Raw genomic sequence first — 25,870 nt, forward strand, 5'->3', positions numbered from 1 at the left:
TAGGTACCCTGGGCTCTCCTGCGTCGATAGTCGAGGCAGGGAGAATCGTTTGCCACCCTGGTATTGCCCTTGGCTCCTACGACAAAGCAGCGCTAGTGAAGTCGCACAACCGGTGAGTTGGGGAGACTGATACCAGACCGGTCTGTTGAAACCAAGGTTGCAAGCGGCAGCATTTTGTAGTGAAAACTGAAGAGAACATTGTTTGAAGCGTGTTTGGCAAGCAACGCGAATACAATTAAACAGCAGTGATTGAACTTTGAAACCAAGATACAATATCGTAGACAGAGTGATCCGGCACGACATGGGTGCTCATTCGAAAGTCTCTGTTAGGTATCCAGCTGAAAGGTGGCAAATGTGAAGAGTGATAAAGAATTGTGAAATCGAAGTGGTCCTGCAACAGGTCAAGCAAAACCATGTGCACATTCGAAAGTCTTCGATAGTTGATGAAAAAGTATATTGCATATTGGAATTCGAGCCACGCAGAGGGAGACTAATTGAACATTGTGTTAAAAGGGATCTCAGCCCGACTGAGTGGGGTCCGTGTGATCTGAGCCTGACTGAGGGGGCTCTGAGCCCAACTGAGGGGAATCCGAGATCTGAGCCCGGCTGAGTTGGATCTGAGATCTGAGCCCAAATGAGGAGGATCCCAGATCTGAGAACGACTGAGGGTAATCTGTGATCTGAGCCTGGCTGAGGAGGATCCGGGGTGAACCGTGAGTCACCCGAGAAAGAATATTCTACAAGAAATTGGATGCATAAAAATAATTTACGAACATTGTGTTCAGAGGATCTGAGCCCGGCTGAGGGGGATCTGAGGTGAATAGTGAATCGCCTAAGAAATTGAATACTTGTGAGAATTTGAAAGAGGAAAATAACTTATTGTTTGTTTGTCGCATCAGGCCCTCCGAAGGAAGGGACTTTGAAAGGCAAAGAGACTTGGGCACGGAAGGCCCTTATGCTAATGGCTGAACTGTATCCTCATGCTAGAGAAGCCAGAGACTGTGCTAAGCTCGAGTTTACCGCCTTGTCCCATGCTGAAAACGTGGGGAAGGGCGGCCAGTGGTCTGAACATCCTGGCATATAATTTTGTGAACACTTCTTTCTTTATTGTAACATTGGATCCCACACTTTTTGTATTTAGAGATAAGGATTGGCAATAGGTTTATTAATATATGCCCTTTTATTTTGACAAGACACTACTAGGACTGCATTATTATTATTTGATAGTCGTAACTTGCTCCCATCTTTAGATTTAGGATTAGATCAGCGTTTTTAAAACCCTTTTTTAAGTTCAATAACCACCCTTGAACTGTGGTCACTTGTGTCCGTCTTACTGTTGATACCATGCCTTCCCTACACTACCAACAAGAGTAAAGCTCTCTTCACAGCAGTCTAAAACTCCTCAACGCACTTCCTGACCCAGTAATCCATGACTCTAAAGAAAAGTGAACAACTTTTTCATCCTTACAACACAACGCAGGACCACCTTCACTCCCCTTGCCCCAAAGGTTCTTGCTGGCACCCACATGTCACTTAAACCAACTGTACTGCCATAGTGATTGCGGTTACCAGACATTTGGTCGAAAAAAATTGGTCGACCAGACAAATGGTCGAACCAATTTGGTCGAAAACCAAATGGTCGAATTTCTTTTTTTTTTATTTTAACCCTTTTTTTTTTTTGGGGGGGGGGGGGTCTCTCCCCACCCCCTTTTTTCTCTAAAAACCCCTTTTTTTACCCAAAAAAAACCCCGAAAAATAAATATATAAATAAAAAAAAAAATTCGTCCATTTGGTTTTCGACCAAATTGCGTCGACCAAATGTCATTCGACCAGTTTTCAGTCGACCAAATGACTGGACACCAGTGATTGCCATAGATCTTTATCAACTAAAGACAAAGCCTATCTATCCCTCTTCTAAAAGGTGTTCATTGCTAAACTGTTAGGGAGAATTCTCCAGAATGACTAATTTCCCTTATCTACTGAGTCCCTTTGCTGGATTTCTAGGATTTTTTTTTTCACCTGGTAAGAGTGTGAGCCTTATTTCCCACTCTTACATATGTTTTGCTGTGTGTGTTTAACATTTTTGTGTTCATAGACTGGAGCTTCACCTACTCCATAGGCATCATCGTTTTACTGTGTGTTACACAACACCTTCAGTGCTGTGACACAGGGTTGTCTTTTTCAGACTTCCCAACTCCAACTCCATTTTCTGGGACTGACTACTGTCTCCCAGAAAATGTAAAGTTAACATTGACTTTATTAGTCCTTTTCAACTCACAAACCCAGTAAAAAATATCTTACATAGAGTTCTGGAAAGGGTTAATAATTTTCTCCAGCATTGGATCTTTCATGGATTCACATGCTGTGAATATTCCCCGTCGTCAGGCTGGGAACCTCTGTCATTTTTAAATAGCGTTTTCCTATGGAAAACTACGACACTTCAGTGTCCCATCAACGTCCTTTTTGGGTGCTTTAGCCACCACCAATAGAACGTAGGGTATAAATAGCCCCGCCCCCGCAGCTTCCCTTCAGATTTCAACCGTCTCCAAAGTTTTGGGATCACCTTGTGCTCATTCTGATTCTACACGTGTTCTATTGTGGTTATTTTCTCAATGTCTTTGGGGAAAGCTTTGTTTCGACCCTGCGCTACCTGCGGGCTAAAGAAAGCGTACGAGGGGGACGGGCACATGGACTGCCTCCATTGCCTCTACCCTCACCCTCATCACTCCGTTGATTCCTGCGACATCTGTAAAGGATTTTCTCAGGCAATACATAAGGACCGCAATCGGCGAATAGTGTACTGGCTGATTGAAGGTACCTACCCTTCATCTGAGGTGGGATCGGTTCGTAGCTGGCATCTGAGAAACCTGTTCAAACGGTTCCTCACCGGTCCGTGTCAGCTGAACCACCGGCTAAGAAGTCTCGGCCTTCTGGTACAGAGAGGAGTGGTTGCGCCTCTTTGGGCAAACACCTGCCCAAGGGGCCGCCTTCGTCTTCCAAGCATGGTCGTTCGGACCAGTCTCGTGGGTCGGAGGGAAGGCCCGAGAAAATATCTTCATTGGTGAAAGACAAGAAGGACTCTTCCAAACGCTCCTCTTCAGGAGAACATCGTAGGTCATCCTCAAGTAGAGAGTCATCGAAGCATCGATCCAGTGGGCCCAAACGGGCGGGATCACCTGAAAAAATTATGCCACAGGTGGCGGTTCCAGCTACCTCATTGTAGACGGGAGTCCCGTCATCAACGGTTTCGCTGCCAGCTACAGTGCTTGCTTCCACGATTGTGTCTTCAGCACCGTCGGCTGCGATTGAAAAAGGGCCGAAGTTCTGGTCGTCGACGGACAATTTGTTGCTGGCAGGTGGGGCGTGGCAGCCTTCTGCTCCGACGCCCTTCTGCCTGACAGTCTTCCACAGCATGAGGCGGCCCTTTCAGTGTCATCGGTGGAGGATGAACGGGAGCCGGTGGTCAATCCGACGGGCCTCGGCTTGCAGTGTGTTTGCCCTTCGACGTCGATGGGAGTTGGGTCTGGCCCATCCAGGGACCCTCTGGTGAACCCGCAGGCGATGCAGTCACTCCAGGTCCTGTCTACACTACAGTCCTTGCTGGGTCAATTAGATGCAAGATTGCCTCCTCACAGTGTGGCCCCGGTGACCCCTATTGTCGACGCGGCAGGTGTTCCTCCGCGTTCGATGGCTGCGACTGAGTTGCCGACACCTTGGCCGATGAGCGAAGAATGCCCTTGTTCCTATCCTGAAGAGGGTGAGCTGCCGGACTCTGATTCGGACTGTGTGCCTAAGGACACTGTGTCTAATGTCTCTTTGTTGCTGTCGAGAGATCCTACATGGGACTTGGATGTGGAAATTTAAACTCCTCGTAATCCACCGCAACTGTCGCCTCCTGATGATGTGGGGGCGTTCCATGCCATGATGGTAAAGGCTTGTATTGAATTTAGTCTGACTCCGGAGGAGGAACGAAAAGAATGTTTCCTGTTTGACCACATGGGCAAGAGACAGAAGGCGGTGTTCGCCGTTCCAATCCTGGACCATGTATGGCAGGAGGGCCTACGCACAATGCGCCATCCCTTCTCAGAGCCAGCAGTCAAAGGGAGGCTGGAGAAGAAATTTAAGGCCCCGCACTCTACACCGAAATGCTTGGTTTCACAGCCCACCCCTGAATAGGTGGTGTTGGCGACGGCTAGCCTAAAAGCCAGAACCCAGCACAAGTGTGCTACACCTCCTGATAGTGACGCCAGATGACAGGATGCCTTCGGAAAGAAGGTCTTGACTGTGGGAGCGATGACAGTGAAAGCGGCCAACTCGGTGGCGATCAGGGCTCACTACGATCGCAAGATGTGGCATTGACTGGCCCCTCTGTTGGAACACCTACCTGAAGAACACCATAAAGCGGCCATGCTGTTGGTGCGTGAAGGTGAGGAGCGTCGAATCACAGTATTAACATTGCTGTGGATTTGGCGAGTGTCAGCGCTACCATGCAGCTGTTGCAACGACTGGGCTTTGCCGTCAACTTCGAGAAGTCATTTCTATCTCCCTCCAAGAGCTTGGTGTTTTTAGGGGCAGAGTTCCAGACTCAAGTAGGCCTGGTGAGGCCCTCCATTGAAAGAGCTGAAAAGCTCAAGCAGAAAGCGGCAGAGTGGAAGGTCGGCACAAGAGTGTCGGTCAGGACATATGTGTCACTGCTGGAAGCCATGGCGTCCTGCATTCTGTTGGTGAAGAACTGTCATCTCTTCATGAGCCCCGTGCAGGAGTTCCTTGCAGACCGGTGGGCTCAGTGTCGCGGATCATGTCAGACAAGGTGGTGGTCAACGGCGACTTAGTGGAAGCTCTTCGATGGTGGCAGTGCTCGGACAATCTGGATGGGGGCATGGCGTTACTTGAGCCGGAATTTCAAGTTACAATTGTGACAGATGCCTCTCAAAAAGGATGGGGGGTGCATCTCGAGGAATCCCAAGTCCAGGGTCTGTGGTCTCGAATGGAGTCGAGGCTTCACATCAATGTGCTCGAACTGAGAACGGTACATTGGGCCCTAAAATAGTTTCTGCCACGCATACACGGCTCCGTGGTAAGGGTGTTGACAGACAATACCACCACAATGTTTTACCTCAGAAAACAGGGAGGTACTCATTCCAGAGTGCTTTCGAAAGAAGCTCAAGAACTTTGGCATTGGGCCCTGTTACACAACATCAGTATTGTAGCGTTTCACCTGCCAGGAGTGATGAATGTGCAGGCGGACTCGCTCAGCAGGGAGGTAAGCCAACTTCACGAATGGCAGCTGAAGGAACAACAGGTGTACATGATCTTCAGGAAATGGGGTTGTCCTTTGTTGGATCTCTTCACAACGCGGGAGAACAAGAAGTGCAAGGAGTTTGCCAGCAGGTGGGCTCAGCCTGGGTCGCTGGGGGATGCGTTCTCGTTCCTGTGGACAGACGGTCCGCTTACGCTTTTCCTCCCTTTCCACTCATTAGGCAGACCCTCCAGTTGATTCAGAAATACCCATGCCGTGTGATCTGGTGGCCCCGTCCTGGGCCAGGCAGCCGTAGTTCTCGGATCTGCTTCATCTATCACTGGCGGAACCAGTTTGGTTGCAAGCAACGCCGGACCTTCTGTCTCAGGACAAGGGCGCTGTCTGGCACCACGATCCAGGCTCTCTCAGCCTGACGGCTTGGCTCCCGATTTCTCCGAGTTTGGCCTGCTGAACATTTCTGGTGATTGTCGATGCATTTTGGAGGCGGCTAGAGCAACGTCCACGAATGTCTCCTATGCGTGTAAATGGAAAAGGTTTTGTGTGTGGTGTAAAGACCAGCCTGGTGTAGACCCGTTGAACATTTCACCGGAACAAGTTCTGCCCTACTTATTGCACTTGGCGGATAAAGGTTTGGCGTTCTCCTCCATAAAAGTACACTTGGCAGCGATTTCTAGATTCACTCGGAAGCGGCATGCTACACCTCTGTTTAGTGAGTGTCTCAACAAGCATTTTCTGAAGGGGTTATTTCAAACTTTTCCTCCAGTCAAGAAGTTCCCTCCGGGGTGGAGCCTCAATGTAGTGCTGTCAGGTCTGATGAGGCCTCCGTTTGAACCTCTGTCGTCGACACCCTTGCAGTTTTTGTCTTGGAAAGTGGCGTTTTTGGTGGCCATTACTTCGGCAAGGAGAATATCTGAATTGCAAGCTCTGGTCGTGGATCCTCCATATTTACGGTCCTTCAAGGACAAGGTGGTGTTGGCCACTAACCCGCACTTTATTCCAAAAGTGCCAATCACTTTTCATAAATTGTCTTCGATTGTGTTACCATCTTTCTTTGCCTCCGCCTCCACGTCAGCAGAGAGAGCGTTGCATACGCTGGATGTGAGAAGAGAATTGAAATTTTACCTGAGTCGTACTCAGGAGTTCAGACTTTCTAGACAAGGGATGGGCAATATCCAAGCAGGGACTGGCTCGCTGGGTGTCATCGGCTATCTCACTCTGCCACACTAAGGCGGGAAAGCCGCTGCAGAGAAGTCCCAAGTCACACTCAACGAGGTCTACGGCTTCGTCGGCGGCATTATGGTAGGGATTCCGCTGGTGGACATTTGCCAGGCGGCCTCCTGGTCAGTGCCGCGTACCTTTACTCAACATTACTGTCTGGTACAGCAGCAGGATACGGATGTACAGGTGGGACGTGCAGACCTGCAACGCCTGTTTCAATAAGGTAAGCCCTGTAGCTTCGGGGTATCTATTTGAACGTTATCACTGCTGATTTTTTTTCTGGTCTCAAATATGTAATTCTTTGAGGTATTGGTTCGCATTGCACACCTCCATGCATGATTGATACTGCTAAGTAATCTATTCACAGCATGTGAATACATGAAAGACCCAATGCTGGTGAAGGGAGTACTTTCTTACCTGTAACTCCATTTTTCCAGTGTTGGTATCTTTCATGGATTCACATGCGCCCGCCGGCCTTCCCTTCATGCAAACCTGGTTCGGGTTGCCTCTACTTTGGAGGGTAAAATCTGAAGGGAAGCCGCGGGGGCGGGGCTATTTTTACCCTATGTCCTATTGGTAGTGGCTAAAGCACCCAAAAAGGACGTTGATGGGACACTGAAGTGTTGAAGTTTTCCATAGGAAAACGCCATTTAAATATTACCGAGGTTCCCAGCCTGACAACGGGGAATATTCACAGCATGTGAATCCATTAAAGATACCAACGCTGGAGAAATGGAGTTACAGGTAAGAAACTACTCCCATCCCTTTTTGTCTGTTTCTCATGGAACATTGTTTCGTTCCCTTTTCATTGACATTTGACTAATGGCAGTGGTAACAACCCTATTTTTCCTACCGCGGTTATTTTAAATAGCCTTGGTATTGTTTTAGGCTATTTTAGTAGCCTCGAACCATTTCTTTTTGTAAAAGTCTTTCTCGTCAGGTTTGATTCCTTTGTTCACCGACCTTTGGCGGACTTCTGCACAGAAGCCCTCCATAAGCGCCTGAATGTCTGAGGGGGACATGATGTGAGGGAGGGGTTTGAGACTCCCTGCACAGGGTCTCCTTGGAGACCCATGTCGCACTCTGGTATGATTGGCTGTGGTGACTGTCCCGGCGGGACAACCACCCTGCTGTGTGATTGACAGCCAGGCTGTGTGAATGGGGGAAGACTGCATAAAAAGCAGGTATCTGGGGCTGGAAAGGCAGAGCTGCCACTGGATCGAGAGAACCGAAGAGAAGCTGACAGAAGAGGACCTCTACCACGACTGAAACTCCCGGTGAAGCCCTGCTGCAGGTCCGAATCTCCAAACTTTCATGACAGGGAAGATCTGCAAGGAATCTTCTCTCCTTGAGCTGGTGGGAACAACCAGTTCGCCAAACTGCAAGCCAGGCCTCCCTCCTCTGGTCGAATTTGCTGTGCACAGCTACAGTGAACCGGATAGCCAGGAGGATCGGACCATGCTTGGGTTTTAAGGAGTGCACCTTTTATTTGTCGCTTTGCTCCGCGGCTGGTTTCTTCCCTGGGCAATGCAGGACCCTCCAGTCTTCCTCATTCTTGTCAGTCTGACAGTCGCTTCAGGAACCGTGAGCCTGCAGGACCTGGCAGGAACGTCTGCCTCAGCTACAGCATTCTTCTGCTCTAAAGGTACTATGCTAACCCAGTTGTTCGTGTCATCAGTGAAAGTGTGTTAAATCTTTTGCCAATCCGGGGGCTTGTCCTTCTTTATTCTTCAAAGTAACTTTTCGCCTGACCAACTTCGTTCTGAACTCTTGGCAAAGACTTAACCGCAAACTACTCTGAACTGTGTGAACCTCTGCAAAGACTTTGGTCCATTGACTTTGGGCCAGGCCCCTTTAATTTGATTTCCCCACTATAGTTCCTTTTTCTAGATTGCCCTGCTTACTTACTTGTTGGTGCTGCTCAATTTCTGCCTAACTTTGTCTTTCCCTCCCTTTTAAATTACTGGAGTGCCATTTTGCTCACACTTCATTTTGAGCAAACTTGTCCAGAATCTATTGGGTGCGGTGTAGTGTATTAAGATCGTGATTTTTGAACTGCTTGATAATAGTGAAATGTTTAATAACTGATGTGTAAATAAATGTATATTCTTTTACTCAAAAACCTTGAGTCAGTGTTTGTTTGAATCATAATAATTGCTGTCCTTTGTGTAACTATTGATACTGCTCACTTTACTCTTGAGATAAGTCTGGCTGCTCAGCCATCGCTACCACTTTACTTTGTAGTACAGGCTTGTACCAAAGGTGAATTTATACTGTCACGTGTAGTCCTAATTGTGGGTTGTGATCCCAAAGGGTTCTGCCTAACATAAACACCTATAATTTCCATCCCCTTTCTCTCACAGCTTGCTATTCAGCAGAGCCATCTTTTGAAGCTCATCACCCGGCATCAAGCAGCACAAACTTCCTACCCGGATACACAATATTTCTACCCATTTGTTTTCTGTCTTTTTCCACCCTTGGTGTATTTCCTCCTCCCCCTGTTTGACATAAAAAATGTGTATTGTGTAACCACTATGTGTAACATGCAATTCAAACAATATGAATGTATCATCCACGATATGACAAACCCATGGAACCTAAATTGTTTATATCTAACCAACCACAACTGCCCACATACACTCTATGCATTTTATGCAGCACCACCAACTTATCACTATTGCCCAGCACATATCACTAATATAACTTTTTGAACACCACTGTGCCTATGCCACATCACGCACACTCTTGATCACAATGACAAAATGGATTTTAATTCCGTTGTCACCTGACGAATTGGCGCGGATACTGCAGTAAATGAACACTGTGTTACGCTTCAACCTCTGCAGACTTGATAAAGACCCCGGTTGAGTCAAACACCTGTCGGCACCCTAGATGTTAATAAACCAGCACCCAAAACCAGTTGAGTTCACAAGACTCCTCATTTCTCGTGCAACAACCTCACAATGTTCAGTTTTATCTTGTTTCAGGGCTGTGTTCACAATTCTCCTGGACTTGTTGGGGCTTCCTGGTCTAGGAGTAAATGACACGCTGCACGGCCCATCCATTACAGGTCACGCAACCAGTTACCCTTGCCCCAGCTTTCTGCCACCTTGACTTAGATTGTTTTGGCGGCTCATGACCAACTCAGAAGCACACAAGTTCTTAGCTTAATGATTTCTAAATCTTGGCACTTCCTTGGCTCTCTTTTACAAATTCCAGTTTATTAGCTTTCATTTGCAGCCTTCACTTCCACTTGTTCAGCTTACTTTTGCTCGTTCTGCATTTTGCTCACGTGTCACTGGCTCCACTCGGATGTTCGTTCACATCTTTCATTCTTGTTTTCATAGCATTAACAGTTCCTATTACTTTCTTAGTATCCTTGATTAATCAGAGACTTTTGAACACGTGTAATTCCTTCAGACCTGACCATTCTAATATATGATTTCTACAAAATCCACTTCTAACATTGCATTCATTTTCGGTTTGTTCTTCTACTTTGATCAGAGGCTTTCGAGAATGTGCTGATCGCACATGACCACTCTGATACAATGTAACTCTGCAACTTTCATACGCACACCAGGTTTCTCGCATTCTCTGAAACTCACCGGTTGCAGCACTCTTTTCTTTAGCTTCCTCGTTGAGATTGTTTCTTGTATTTAAGATCAGGGTCTCACATCCTGCCTCATAGACATCAATGGACTGGTACTTCCATTCAGAGGAACGAACACTGTTTGGCCACGGTGAAGAGACTGACACTGTCCACGGTTCCCTTCTCCTGCCTTTACTGGCTCCCTGGAGACACGACTCCCTTGCTGCGCACTTCCACTCGGCTTCACCATGCAATCCTTCAGTTTCTCTGTGTTCCGTTCTTTGACTTCTTGCGGGTTGGGTTGACCTTCCTGCTGCTCTCTAAGTTTTCTGGTGCTCCACCTTTTATACACCTGAGCCCCATCAAAGTGTTTCAGGTGTGATTCACTCGCCTGGTTTGCTTGATTCCAGTTGGACCAATTACTGGGACATACCTGACCTTCAGCCCTGTATTCATCATGTCCAAGTATGATATGGCAGTTATAACGCGCCTATACACAAGTGTTTCAAGGCGCGATGAGGCATGGGAGGGGGAACAAAGGGAGGACAGACAACGATCCTACTAGGCTAGGTGTCATTCAGATCGCGCAAGTGCATGGGATGGGGGAAGGGGAAAGTGTGGAGGGAATGGGGGAGGGACAGTGCAGTACATGTGCACAGATTAATAGCAGAAAATAAAAGTAACAGCCAGCAGGTGGCAAGTGCAAAGGTAAGTGCAGACATCAGTTGTCAAGTGTTGGTAGCTGGACTGTAGGGATACAGAAACAGTGCCCAAGAGAGTACTATAGTGGCATTTCCTATAGGTAGTCTGTATTACTCTCTGAGGCATCTTCTTCTCAGTACTTTGTGTCATTCAGGGGTAAAATTAAGTTAGGGACAGCAATATCCTACAAAGGCTGAGGGAGGGTAGGATAAGTCAATGTCAGGAAAGGGGGGATGCTGTGTCTCGCCCTCTGGCACCTTCTCTCCAATCTCCAAAAACCCTCTGCTCAGGTGATCCTCCCCCGCTATCACCCCCAGGTTTGGGATCCAAAAGCAATGGCTAGGGAAGAGGGCATGTATTGCTACATGCCAACCCTTAGTGCACTCCAAGGGGAGTTCAATCCGAAAAACATTAATGTTGCCGGCATGTGGGGTCTAATACAGGTCCCACTGCTTGCTGTTCAAAGTTTAGCGTATTATTATAAAGGCTTATATTAGGATTTCAAAATACAAATGTTCAATGAAGTTAAGTTAGGTGTATAACCTCTAGTTAACTTATAGTTTGACAACTAATTGTTTGTCATGCACTAAATTCAGTTCACAAAATGTAACAAACAATTCCTTCATACAATAATTTACACCACAGAGAGTCAGAAAACCCTAAGTGGTTTTTTTTAATCAACCAAAGTGTATCATTTTACAAAACCTTTTTTTGTGAACATAATCAAAGTCCCGCCATAGTTGGTTTGTCTCACAAAATTTGTTTTAGTACATTCACAATTTGTAAGTGTTTTGTTTCACACATAGATTTGCACATACATTTGCATTTGCAAAGTCCCTTTTCCCTGTATGTGATAATAACAAAATCAAATAATATGATAAAGTTCTTTGGTTCAAAGTCACCAATCCCAAGTAGCATCAGGATATTTCAATGTATTGCCAATGCGTTTCGGACTTTACGCCAGTCCATCTTCAGGGCCAATGATACTATTTGTTTCCAAATGTTCTATAAATTTGTGATTTCAGTTCCTGAAGCAAAAAACATAGAAGGTATTCTACTATCAGTGTCATTACGCTGGGTCAATCTTGACAATCTCATCTTTAAGCCAATTATCACTTTTAGAGTTGCAACTCTAATAATTATAAACATAATACTCAAAGTACCTCTTTTATAGTGCCAATAGCACCTTTATCTTTGGTCTTTGGACACACCCTGCAGGTAGGATCGATTGTGCGTATCTCGCTGTGTGTGTAGTCAGTTATACCTCGAGAAGACTCTCACAAGAAGAACTTCTGGAGAAAAAACAGAGTAGAATGTCGGTTCAGTGCATGTTTCTAGAGGGATTATAAATACATTTGTATGCCATCATTTATAAAATTGGTTCTTATGAAGAGACCCTTAATATTAATGGAGTGAACTAAATCATCCCTCACACCCTCCTTAGTTAGCAAGCTAGGCAGGGGTAATTCTAACCTTAACAGTGTTCAGAGTAACTCGATAGCTCCGTGGCAAAGAAGGAGCTGGTTTGCTGGTTGGGTACTGACCTATCCCTCACCTCTCTACGCGAGGTGCGTGTGTACCCAGAATCGTCAGGTGTCCGGATCTCGAGATGCTTCCTCCGGTCCGTGAACTTGCGAATGTAGACTGTGTTAGGTGTTGTTTAAGTACTTTTACGCATGGTTTCGGCGGGCCAGTCCGCTTCCCAATCGTGCATGCGCATGTGGCGTGTTTATAATAGAACCCACTGCGCATGCGCGGGTGATCAGCGCGACGACCATGTCCTGATCACATTTCATTCTGCACGTGCGCAGAGTGTGCAGCGCGCCACCCTGAGTCTCGCACACTACCGACCTGCGCATGCGTGCGTGCTTCTTCCTCGTTCCTGCCAGGGAAACGAGAATGTGTTGCGTATTTCCATGCTGATGGTGTCTACGAGGTCCTAATAGTATGTCAATTACCGGACTATTGGGGGCTCCCCCTGTTCTTACTGATGTAACCATAAGATCATGGACAATTCTACTAACTCTGTGTCTCCCTTCCATATCCCACTACCTGGAGACCGATGTGCCAGATAGCAATGCCTGTTAAGCCTGATTTTTTAGAAATGCCTGTCAATCCTGTTGATCCTGATTTTTGAGATTCAGGGCCACGACGTCTCGTTAATTCTGGGTTATTAATAGGTGTAGGAGATTCTGAGTGCTAAATGGGGAATCGTGTCATAGGGCCACAGCTCAGGTGAGTGAGGAGTAGCGCAGATAGTTAGTCTGCTCGGGTCCCCGTCTATCCTATGCTGTAGCCAAGGTGGCACGATTCTCCGTCCCTCCAATTCTGGCTTTTGAAGAGGGTACATTGTTGACTGTATACCTAATGTTTTACATGGCCATGGGGTTTACTAGCTCCAATGTGGTATCATGCTCTCATCTGGTAGGGGCTTTTCCTGTCTCACTCATTACGACAAAACTTAGGGCCACATTACACGGTAGGCAGAGAACCATGGCGCTATTAGCGCCATGGTTCATGCCGTTAAAATACCGGCACCGCCTTGGTGGAAAGGGGAATTACCGCCCCATTCCAAGGTTGGCGGGGCGGTAATTCCCTCTTCCACCATTGCCCTTCCCCATTCCCATTTTTGCCCCATAGGGCATAATGGGAATGGGGAAGGCGCTAATTACGGCACTGCAAATTGCGGTACCGTAATTAGCTCCCTGGGTCCCTTTGCGGGTTGGTTTTTAACGCCTGCAAAAAGCAGCCGTTAAATTCCCCAACCCGCAAAGGGACCTCGTAGTAAGGCGGTAAGGATTTACCGGTACCGGTAAAATACCGGTACAGGTAAACCCTTACCGCCTACCGTGAAATGAGGCCCTTAGTCTTACTTTATGTACATTTCACATTTGTCCCTGCCGACCTGCCGGCTCACACTCTACAGCGATTCCTCCTGTACCTTAGTTTCACAATTCAACCCGAACAAAAAGTTTTGAAACATGTAATAGGCATTTTTTAGTGTGTATTATTTTAGAGATCATCATATGACTTTAGGTCAAGGGCCCTTCACATTCCTAAGGTCAGGCATCAAGAGAGATCTACTTCTCGATCATATCCATCAAACAGAACATATCAGATCGAACTCCAAATCAACTTTACATTGTGATACATCAAACATAACACATCAGATCGAACTCTACATTCATGCCTCTAGGGCTAAGACAGTCAAGGGTATCAATCCATGTTATCTCCGTCTGGTGGAGAGCTCTTACAATATCTCCACCTCTAGGGCCCAGTTTCACATGTTCAAGTATTACACATTTCATTTGTGCTACGGAATGTCTGGCTTGTGAAAAGTGTATTGCAACAGGCGATTTCTGACTTTTTGTTCTAATGTTGGATTTATGTCTGACCATCGGATTTTAGCTTTTATGGTGGTCATGCCTACATAAAATAGGCCGCAAGGGCATTTGAGTCCATAGATGACATTTGATGCATCACATGTGCAGGAGTGTTTGAGGGGGATGGCTTTCCCTGTATACGGGTGACTGATTGTGTTTCCTTTTAATGTATTGCCACACTGTTGGCAGTTGTGGCATGGGACCGTCCCTTTGAACGTGATTTTTCCGGTTCTCATGGTTGTTATGTCTGCTCTGATCAGGCTGTTGCGTAGAGATTTGTTATTCCTGTAGGCGAATGTTGGGATCTCCGGGAAGAGTTGTTGTAATTTTGGACCTATTTGTAGCAGGTGCCAGTGTTTCTGGAAGATCCTTTTTATCCTCTTACTCTGGGTAGAATAAGTCGTTACGTATACCAATTTCTGTTGTTCCTGGGTACTCCTGGTTGTCAGGAGAGTTTCTCTTTGGGTCAAATTCACTTTCTCTTTGATTTCAAAAATTACATTTCTGTCATAACCCCTTTCGATGAATTTCGTTTGTAAGGATAATGATTGCCTCGAGAATTCTCTCCTAAACTTTGAACAGCAAGCAGTGGGACCTGTATTAGACCCCAACATTAATGTTTTTGGGATTGAACTCCCCTTGGAGTGCACTAAGGGTTGGCATGTAGCAATACATGCCCTCTTCCCTAATCTTTCTACCAGTCCCGAGTGGCCCCGTGACATTCGCCCTGGTGCACCTGAAGTTTCACTACAATACAACAGAAACAAATAGAATCTCACATATTTTGAAGCAGTAGAAACTTTAAATTGAAACGACAGCTGTGCCTCCTTCTCCATCCCCATCCAAAAGCAATGGCCCTACCCTGGCCATCTGAACTGAAGTTCCCTGGGGAGCAGTTGCGAGTGCCTACAGGTTTCTCACAGCGTACTCCTCCCTACTTGTCCCAAGTAGTGCGTGGCCATGGTATTGTCCATCATGATGAGGACGTGCCTCCCCTTGAGAGAAGGTGCAAAAGCTTTCAGGGCTAATCTGATCACTTGCAGCTCCAGCCTGTTGATGTGCCAGTGGGCTTCCATTGTGGAACAAAGGCCACTGACCTGCAACTCCTCACAGTGAGTGCCCCAACTCTTCAGAGATGAATCTGTGACCACCCTGGTCTGAGGCCAGAAGGGTTCCCCCTCTAACATGTTCTTGCTGCTGGACCACCAAGTGAGATCATTGACCGCCGACCTAGACATCTTTAGAATGTCCTTTAAAGTGCTGAAGTACTGGGACCATTGACCCTGTAGTAGCCACTGCAGAGACTGTACGCAGTCTGACTTCTTGCCCTAGAAAAATGCTTGAGGCCTAAGAGGTGGAGAAAGGAAGCCGCTGGCAAGGTGATGTGGCTCTGGAACGGGTCCATGGATTTATGAGATACTATCATGTTTTATAAATTGCCCTCTTGTGGATTTATGGACCTGTGAAAATTGTTTAGGCCATGTTAGAACAAGTCAATATTGTTGAATCACTTTATTTATTTGCCTTTTTGCTTATTCCCTTTGCAATTTGTTTCAGATAATATCTATTGCTGCATTATCTTTCTGCTCATTTGGTTTGTGAGTTTTTACAGTTTTCTGTATGTATTAGCAGCTTCTGGATTAAGATTAGCTTCCTGATTTGATTAAACTGAATTTGTTTTCTTTTTTCTATGAGCAAATACATGTTCTACCTCAAATTAACCCCTGGTTGGTCCTTCCCTTCTGTTCCCCTCTGGAACAGTCGAACCATCTGTCTGACACTGGTGACTCTCTCCTCGGGGGTAAAAACCCTCCACACCCGAGTGTCCAGGACCGCTCTGATGAACTTTGCATTGGTGTTGTGTGGGACTTCTGTAAATTCAGGGAGAATCCCAGCATGTGGAGTAGTGATCCAGTGTCCTTGAGATGGGACAAAACCTGCTCTGCCGTCCTTCCCCGGATCAGCCAATTGTCCAGGTATGGGAACACATGAAGGCCGGATCTCCTGAGCTGGGCAGCAACTACCACCATTAGCTTGGCGAACGCCCTTGAAGCAGAAGTCAACCCAAAGGGGAGCACCTTGAACTTTTAGTGGTTGTCCCCTATGAGTAATCTCAGGAATGTCCTGTGCTTTTAGTGGATCGGCCCAAAGCAATATGCTTCTGGCGATCTAACAACACCAGCCAATCCTGAAGTCTCAGAGTGAGGAGAATTTCTCTCACCATCACTATCTTGAAGTTGTCCTTCCTCATGAACTTGTTCTAAGCCCTGCGGTCCAAGATGGGATGAAGTCCTGTGCGTTTCTAGGTTACCGGGATTACCACCCTGATCTTCTCTGCTCGGGAGGTACCTCTTCCAAGGCACCTTTTAAAAGCAGGGCTCGCAGTTCTTCCTGGAGCTCCTGTTGTTGAGGAGGTGGATTTGGTCTGTCCGGAGGGTTCTTTAGATAAGGCAGACAGCATTGGAAGGGTCCAGGACTCAAAGTTAATCTCCCAACATTGGGGCCACAGCTGGCCTATCCGTCCCCCAACTGGTGAAGCATGGGGAGAGAACTCAAAGCGACATCCAGGCCCATCAGCAAGGACTGCCGGGCCATCTCTTGACCATCGTCCACCATCCTTAAAAAGCTTTCCCGCATCTCCCATTCCGGAATGTACTGGGAAGCTTCCATGTTTTTCAAAGCCCAGGCCTATTTCCAAAATGTGCAGGATGCATTGATAACCTTTAGGGCCATACTGCCCAACGGAAATACTTTTTTTTGCCAGGGTGTCTATTATCTTACCTTCCTTGTCCATGGGGAGAAAGGAAGTTGACGTAGATGGTCTCCCCTGTCCACTGTGGAACGATACTTCGCACTTGCATGACCATAAGGGTGTGCACTTGCATGACCATAAGGGTGTGCTTGCTGAGTGTCCACAGGGGCCAAGTGCATCTAAAAGCCCCTCTGACAAGGTCATCAAATCAGCCACAGCTGGGAAAAAATCTTTTCCTCCAGAGCCTGAATATGCAAGACCAACGCCAAATGGCTTGTGGGCATTGTCACCAAAAATCGATGCCATAGTTCCCAAAAAAATCAGATTGAGACTGATGCACGTACGATCAGTCAGGCATTGATGATAACGAATCCATGACAGATGATACTGATAGCGAAATCAGTATCTTGGCAGCAGTCTGCGCCGAGCTGAGGGTCCCGGTGCCAATATGGTTTCCTTGGGGCCGACGTTCTCAGGCACCACTGGAGCCGATGGAGCGTGCTGCTTCGAGGAGCAGCAATCTTAAACATGTCGAGCATTTGCTCATTAAAAACCTCCCACTGAGTCCTAGGTGTAGGCCCTGTAGCCGACATAATAAGTACATCAGAGGAACCAGAATCGTGCTTCCGTCGATGACGCCATGTCTTTTTATGGGAAGAAGAGGATGAGGACTGACTGCGCAAATGTGAGCGCTTCTTGGTCTTTTTATGTCACCTATCATCATTTGACAGAGTTGTCCCCTCCATCTTAAGCTCCGATGACCGGGCGGTCAAGCAGGCTGGAGATTTTGACAGGGGCAGACCTAAGGTAAGTTTCACAGCCCTCCTGCGCCATAATTTCGGGTTCATCTTCATGCAAGAACTGCAGTCCTCATTGACGTGACTGAAACTGAGGCACCACACACGGGGGTCGGTAATGGACATCTTGGAACTACAGTCCTTGCACAGCTTGAAGCCTGACACTGTGGGAGCTGACATAATGTTGAAACTGATAAAAATTCATCGGTTGGAAAGAATATTTCTCTCAGAGAAAGGGAGTTGTTCTGATGAGCAGTGTGCTGAGCGTGCAGTAAAACGGAACTGAGGGGTATGGGCATGTGGTATATGTACAGCGACGTACGACCGAGTCAAGAGGGATCGACAGCTGAGTCGAGGTGCACCAAAGCCCTATGTCGAAATGTTTGCGAGCAACTGACACTGGAATGGATATCTATCTGATGAGGAATCTGCGGGAGAAAAGCTATCCATTGAAATGTATTTTGCATGACAATACAACTGGGTAGCTGCACTCTCTCCCTCTCACTCTCCTCACCTCTGTTCCATGATCAAATGCCTCCTTACTCTTTTCTTTTGTCTTCCACCTCTCTCAAGTCTTACCCCTTACTCTCCCACCGTTTCTTACTACCAACACTTTCCATTCTCTCCTCCTCCTCCTCTCTCCCTTTTCCCTATCTCCTTCCACCTCTTTCCTCCTCTGTCCATCCATTTATATGCCCCTCTACAACTCTTGCCTCTCCTTTGCCCTCTCTACCACCCACTACTCCCTCCCTCTACCACTTACCTCTCACTTCCACTTTAACCCTCTCTACTCCTTAAACATCTACACTCTTCACCTACCCCTCTTCTACCTCCTGTACACCACTACACTACCACTGCATCTCACATACTCCTTCTGGAGTCACTGGTTACCATTCCCACACAGAGTGCTCGCCTGTAGAAGTCATGCACAGATTGTTCAGCACTTAGTTCCACCTTCTGTGCACCTCACTGATCAAAAGGTTTTGAAGCATCTAGGAAGGGACTAGAGGATGCATGTACAATGGACGAGGGGAACCAGAGTAAATCTAAAACAGGGTGACCACTTGTGTTAGTGTGAATTACAAAGACTGTGAAACAGATGTTGCTACATCACATAGGGGAAGGGTATGTGAGAAACCTGAAGGTGTCTCACTCGCTAATCCCTGGGTTCAGTCATCCAGGTGGCCAGGACACAGCCATCTCTTTTGGATCAAGTTCCTGGGGGTGGACTAGTGTGGGAGGATCACCTGGATGGGGGTCTTCTGGGAGTGGGACACCGGTTGGTGATACGCGTTATCCCCTTCCCTGTAACAACTTTTCCCTACAAGGTAGGATACTTATGAGTTCAACTCCCCCGCCCCCTTTCCCAACACAAACACTTAACTCATGGACAGCTCCCCGTGAGCGAAAACGGACTAACACCAGAGCTGTGTATCTGACATGTCCCAACACAAAATGGTCAGGCAAGGCCAGGCAATTACTGATCGTTACACCCACCTGACATCCATCACACTTCCCCACAAGGATAAAAGCCAGAGCACGAGAGCACACTCTAAGCAAGGCAAAGCACACAAGGAAGCAGCGGTTCCAAGCTGGCAGTTTTATACAAGGAGAAAGACGGCGAGACCAGAAAGGGTTGCACAGAGGGACGGGCCCTGGACCTTTTCAGACCATTACTTTTGTGAACCTTGGAAAATAAGAAATATAAGACCCGGGACTAAAGCTGAAGAACCTGAATTGTGTGTCGGAGGTAGCCGGGGATCTTAAGGCGGTGAGGAGCACCTTGGCTCCTTCAACAATGCAGCATCAGTAAAGAAAGCACAGCCAGTGAGTCAGAGAGACTGATACCAGACTAGCCTGTGTTAGAACCAAGGTTGCAAGCAGCAACAATGTATAAAGAAATCTAAAGAGAACAGTGTGTGAAATGTATGTGACGAGCGACGCAAATATAATTGAAACCCGGAGGAGTGGCTGAACTTGGGAGGCCAAAAAAGATACCCTAGACAGAGTGGTCCGGTGCCACGTGGATGCTCATTCGAAGGTCTCTGTTAGGTTTCCAACTGGTTGGCAACTGTGAAAAGGGAATTTCGAAGGGATTGTGTCCTCCGACGTATTCCTCATCTTAGATATATCCTTCCAGCTCTGCTGGCCTCGGAAATTTTTTCTCCAGAGGGCGCTGCGCGTCGACGTCCCTCGAGTCGATGACCCTAGACAGCCGCCGTATCGACGCTCGACGTCATCCTGCCTATAAAGGCCGCGCGCAGCGTCCGTTGCTCAGTTCCGTTTTTCCGCGCTACTCGGTGCCTCGGAATACCGTTGCTCAGTTCTTAGTAATATTTACTTCAAGTTATTCGAATCGTACTCGATGGCTTCCTCGTCGGAACCGACAACCCCTCGATCCGGCTTCAAAAAATGTCGAGATTGTGGGAAAAAGATGTCGTTGACCGATCCTCACAGAAATTGTCTGTGGTGCTTGGGAGCCGAACACCATTGTTCGGAGTGCGAGGACTGTATGTCCATGACAGCTAAGGCCCTGAAGGAGCGTAGGGGGAAGCTGGAGAAAGGTAAGACTTTTAAAGCTTCTTCTTCTTCGACGAAGTCGAGACATTCGTCTCCTCGTCACCATTCACGCTCCAGGTCTCGGAGTGGGTCTCATCACTCCTCGAGATCGAAACACTCGAAGAGGAGACGTCGAAGATCCCCTTCTCCGTCTTCCTCTTCCTCTGTTTCGCCAAAAAGAATCCCTTGCCCCACGAAACATAGTTCCCGGGCTGAATGGGAGGAATTCAGAAAAAACATGATGAGCGTCTTCGAGAAAGCGGCCTCGACCCCCTCGAAGACTGCCGAGAGCGATGCTCTGGTCGAAAGACCCGAAGGTCAAAAACGCCGCGAGTCGCAGTACCCGGCGAAAGAAACCTCTCGAGCGCGTCTCGAACCCTCGAGTAGGACCATGACCTCCAAACCTTCCTCGAAGGTTCCGTCGACGCCGTCGACGAAGGTTCCGTCGACGTCTTCGACGCCGTTGTCGAAGGGACCTTCGACACACAGGTCTGTCGACTCGACGCCGGCCTCGACACCGGCGTCGACGCCGAGAAAAGTCACGATGACCACACATCCAGTGACGATTCCCAGGCCCTCGACGTCGATGGCGTCGATATTGTCGAGTAAAATTCCAATTCTGTTGAGGTCCTCGAGGCCTCCACCTCTGTTTTCGACGCCACACTCGAAGCCTTCGACGTCAGCGTCGACGACATCGACGTTTTCGAGGCCAATAATGACAAGTTCAGCACCCTCTGCCTTGGAAATGGGATTTACTCCCTTTATTAATTCAGAACAATTGAGAACTATATCCTCAATTTTAGAAGAGGGTGATTTGTCAGAACAAGATGAGTTACAGGGACCTGTAACCCCAGTTAGAGAGGAATTTTCCTCTGAAGATCGCAGATTAAAGGATCTTCATGATTCTTTACATGAGGCAAGTGGTTTAGACACTTCCCCTGAGGTGGATTTTGCTAAACCAGACCCGGGGGAGCATGCTGAAACCCCCTACAGAGCCTTAATGGCCAGAATTACAGAGTTCATGGGGTGGTCTACACCTTCACAATCTTTCCAGCAAGATGACCTCACGGATATTCTTGACAAAGGCCCACAAGAGGATCCAGTGGTGCCCTTTCATAAAGCTCTTCAGAGAAAGATCATGACAAACTGGGAAACCCCAGATGTAATACCAGCAGTAAATAAAAAACTGTCTGCAAAGTACAGAGTATCTTCCACAGACCCAGAGTTCTTGTCTAAACATCCATCCCCAGAAAGTCTGGTGGTACAAGCAGCATCCTCTACCGACGTCAAGACGGCTTATCCTACTGTCCCACAGGACAGGGACGATAAAAAATATGATGCTATGGCTAAGAAAGTCTTTTCAGCATGTAGCATGGCGTTAAAGTCTGTTAATGCTACTTGCACCCTTGCTAGGTTCAGCCATACACTTTGGGAGTGTGCTTCTACAGCGGCTGACTGCATCCCGGAGGGAGAAGAAAGGGATGCGTTCCTGAATATTATACAGGACGGTAAAGACGCTATGTGCGAATCCCTCCAGACGGGCATTGATTCGGCTGACAGTATCAGCAGAGCAATGGCGGCAAGTACATCAACCGGGCGGTTCGCTTGGTTGAGAAAGTCAGGTTTTGCCCCAGATGTGCAAGCCAGGCTCTTGAACATGCCATTTGATGGCTCTTCTTTGTTCGGGAAAAAGGCGGATGACAGTTTAGAGAAACTGCAAACTTCAAAAGCAGCAGCAAAATCCCTAGGAGCTGCAATCCGTCAGACTCCTTTTCGTCCCACAGGAACCTCTGCGAGGGGCAAGTCCTTTCGCTTCTACTCCTCATTCGGAAGAGGTAGAGGACGACCGGCTCAAAGGGGTCAAAGAAGAACTACCCGAGGTGGACGGGGTAGATATTCTAAAGCCGCAGCAACAGCAGGTGCCTCTTTACCATCGGCATCTGCATCAGCCGCCCCAAAACCACTCTGAGGACTTTCCTCACAGGACACCTGTAGGAGGCAGGTTGACTCAACATCTGGCGGAATGGCAGGCTATCACGTCAGATGCTTCGGCATTGGAAACAGTTGCCCAAGGTTACTGCCTACCTTTCCTACGTATACCTCAGAGTCATCCACCGGGGATCAGCTCTCAGAAAGCTCCAGATCCGCTCCTCTTGCAGGAAATTATAGACCTGCTAGAGAAAGGTGCCATAGAACCGGTACCTGTAGCGGAGAGGAACAAGGGCTGGTACTCCCCTTACTTTCTCGTTCCAAAGAAAGACGGAGGACTGAGACCCATCTTGGACTTGCGAGAATTGAACAAATTCCTCAGGAAAGACAAATTCAAGATGGTCACTCTTTCTCAGATCCTCCAGGCCCTTCAGTTTCAGGACTGGTTGGTATCTCTGGACCTTCAGGACGCTTATTTCCATGTGCCTATCCATCTCAAACACAGGAAATACCTGAGGTTCGCAATTGGCAACTCTCACTATCAATTTCGAGTACTGCCTTTTGGGCTGACCTCCGCCCCGAGGGTCTTCACCAAGTTAATGTCGGTAGTGGCGGCAAGTCTAAGGAGGGAAGGGATTCACGTCTACCCCTACCTGGACGATTGGCTGATCAGGGCTGTTTCTCCGGAGCAAGCTCAGATCCAGCTAAATCACGTATGCTACTCCCTTCACAAGCTGGGCTTCTCCCTCAATTTAAAGAAGTCTCAAATGATACCATCGCAGAGACTCCAGTTCATAGGAGCGATCCTGGATACTTCCCTGGGAAAAGCCTCGCCACCAGAGGTGAGGGCTCAAGATATTCTACAGATGGTTACCAAGTTCCAACTTGCCCAACGTCTCCCAGCTTTCGACTTTTTGAGGTTGCTAGGCCTCATGGCATCCTGCATTTTCCTTGTGCCAGAGGCTCGCCTGAGAATGAGATCCCTCCAGTGGGCACTGAGGACTCAGTGGTCACAATTCTCAGGGAGAATGACAGATCTTCTTCAGGTTCCCGGCAGGGTGGCTCGAGACCTTCAGTGGTGGGCCTGTCAGGAGAACATTCTGAAAGGAGAACAGTTTTGGCAACCCTGGCCGGAGATAACAGTAGTCACGGATGCCTCACTCACGGGGTGGGGAGCCCACGCCAACGACTTGACCATCAGCGGTCGTTGGTCTCCATCGGAGTCCAGACTACACATCAACCTGTTAGAGCTGAGAGCCATCAAACTTGCGTTGAAGGCTTTCCTGCCAGTTGTACAAGGGAAGAACGTCCTGATAATGACGGACAACACGGTGGCCATGCATTACCTCAACAAAAGAGGAGGCGTAGGATCACTACCCCTGTGCAGAGAGGCGATGCAGCTCTGGTTTTGGGCAATCCAAGAAGGAATCTCTCTATCGGCAGTTCACCTAGCCGGAGAGAAGAACTTGACAGCGGACGCTCTGAGCAGGCAGAACACAGTCTCTCACGAGTGGGAGCTAGCTCAGGAAGTCCTTCAAGAGATCTTCGCCCTTTGGGGAACCCCTCAGGTAGATCTGTTCGCCACCAGCCTAAACAGGAAATGCGACCTGTTCTGCTCAAGGGAATTTCCTCCGAGAGGAGCTCTGGGAGACGCGTTCATAGTGGACTGGGAGTTTCCGCTTCTGTACGCGTTCCCACCGGTCCCTGTCATTCCTCAAATGATCAGGAGGTTGAGAAGATTCCGGCGAACCATGATCCTAATTGCCCCGGAATGGGCCAGGAGAACGTGGTACCCAGACCTTCTAGACTTGTCCATCTGCCCTCCATTTCGACTTCCTCTCAGAGAGAACCTACTCTCACAGAAGGGAGGTCAGGTTCTCCATCCAGACATCAAAACCCTCAACCTTCACGCTTGGCTTCTGAACGGCTGAGGTACAAGGATTGGGACCTCCCTGATGATGTTATGGAGGTGTTGCTTTCGGCAAGGAGGCCAGCAACAAAGTCTTTATACCGCTGCCATTGGAACAGATTTTGCAGCTGGTGTAGAGAACAGAATATCGACCCATTTTCATGTGGTACACCAATGGTTTTGTCCTTCCTACTATATTTGGCAAATTCAGGCCTTCAAGTTGGCACCATTAAGGGCTATCTCGCAGCGCTATCTATCTTTAAGCGTACTGCGGAGGAACCATCCTATTTCAAATTACCCTTGGTAATACAGTTTCTAAAGGGGTTAACCAATGTTTATCCCCCAAGACCATTCCAAGTTCCCCTATGGGATTTAAACTTAGTATTAACTTTCCTGATGGGGACACCTTTCGAACCTCTCCATTCTTGTTCGTTAAGATTCCTTACCCTTAAGACTGTTTTATTAATAGCACCTACATCTGCTAGAAGGGTGAGCGAATTACAAGCTCTTTCTTGTAAACCCCCTCATACAATCTTTCACAAAGACAAAGTTGTCCTGCAAGTGAAGCCTAATTTCCTCCCAAAAGTAGTCTCTGAATTCCATATCTCTCAGAAGATTATCCTACCATCTTTCTATCCTCCTCCTCACCCGGGGAAAGAGGAAGAGAGGTTACACAGACTAGACCCTAGGAGGGTTTTAAGTTTTTACATTAGTAGACTAGCCAGGATAAGACAGGCAGACCAGCTGTTTGTAGGCTACGCAGGTCACAAGCTGGGGTTACCAATAACTAAGCAGACCATTTCCAGATGGATCATTCTAGCCATTCTGGAATGTTATAAACTGGCAGGGAAAGAGCCCCCTCAAAACCTTAGGGCTCATTCGACCAGAGGTATTGCAGCTTCATCGGCCCTCAAAAGAGGCGTGCCGATTAAAGACATATGTGCGGCCGCTACATGGTCGTCTGTCCATACCTTTACACGTTTTTACAATCTGGATTCCTCCTCTAGTCAAGAGACTAGGTTTGGAAGGGCTGTACTGCATTCTATTCACCAATAGAAGACAGCGTGAAGTCAGTACTCCCTCCTCCGAATATAGAATACTGCTATGGGAGCCTATCTAAGATGAGGAATACGTCGGAGGACACAATCCCTTCGAAGAACAAGTTACTTCTTACCTTGTAACGTTCTTTCGACGGGATGTTCCTCCGACGTATTCCTCATCGACCCTCCCATCCATCCCCGCAGTTTTACTTCCCTTGTTGTTGCAGCTTACGCTCCTTCAGGGTGATTAGTCTAGTCCAAACAGTAATACTGTGGGCTACAAAACGGAACTGAGCAACGGACGCTGCGCGCGGCCTTTATAGGCAGGATGACGTCGAGCGTCGATACGGCGGCTGTCTAGGGTCATCGACTCGAGGGACGTCGACGCGCAGCGCCCTCTGGAGAAAAAATTTCCGAGGCCAGCAGAGCTGGAAGGATATATCTAAGATGAGGAATACGTCGGAGGAACATCCCGTCGAAAGAACGTTACAAGGTAAGAAGTAACTTGTTCTTTTAGATTGAAGTGGTCTTGCAATGGGTCAAGCTAAACCCTGTGCACATTCGAAAGGCTTTGATAATTTAATGCAAACTGAAATTGGTCCTAGCCCGGCTGAGGGAGACTATTTGTATAAGAGGAAGGATCTGAGCCCGGCTGCGGGAGATCCGGAGTGAACCGTGAGTCATCCGAGAAAGAATATTCTCTGAACATTGTAAAAAGGGGCATCTGAGCCC

Source organism: Ambystoma mexicanum, chromosome 6q (genome assembly GCF_040938575.1).
Source record: "Ambystoma mexicanum isolate Mex_15411 chromosome 6q, UKY_AmexF1_1, whole genome shotgun sequence".
Classification (NCBI taxonomy): domain Eukaryota; kingdom Metazoa; phylum Chordata; class Amphibia; order Caudata; family Ambystomatidae; genus Ambystoma; species Ambystoma mexicanum.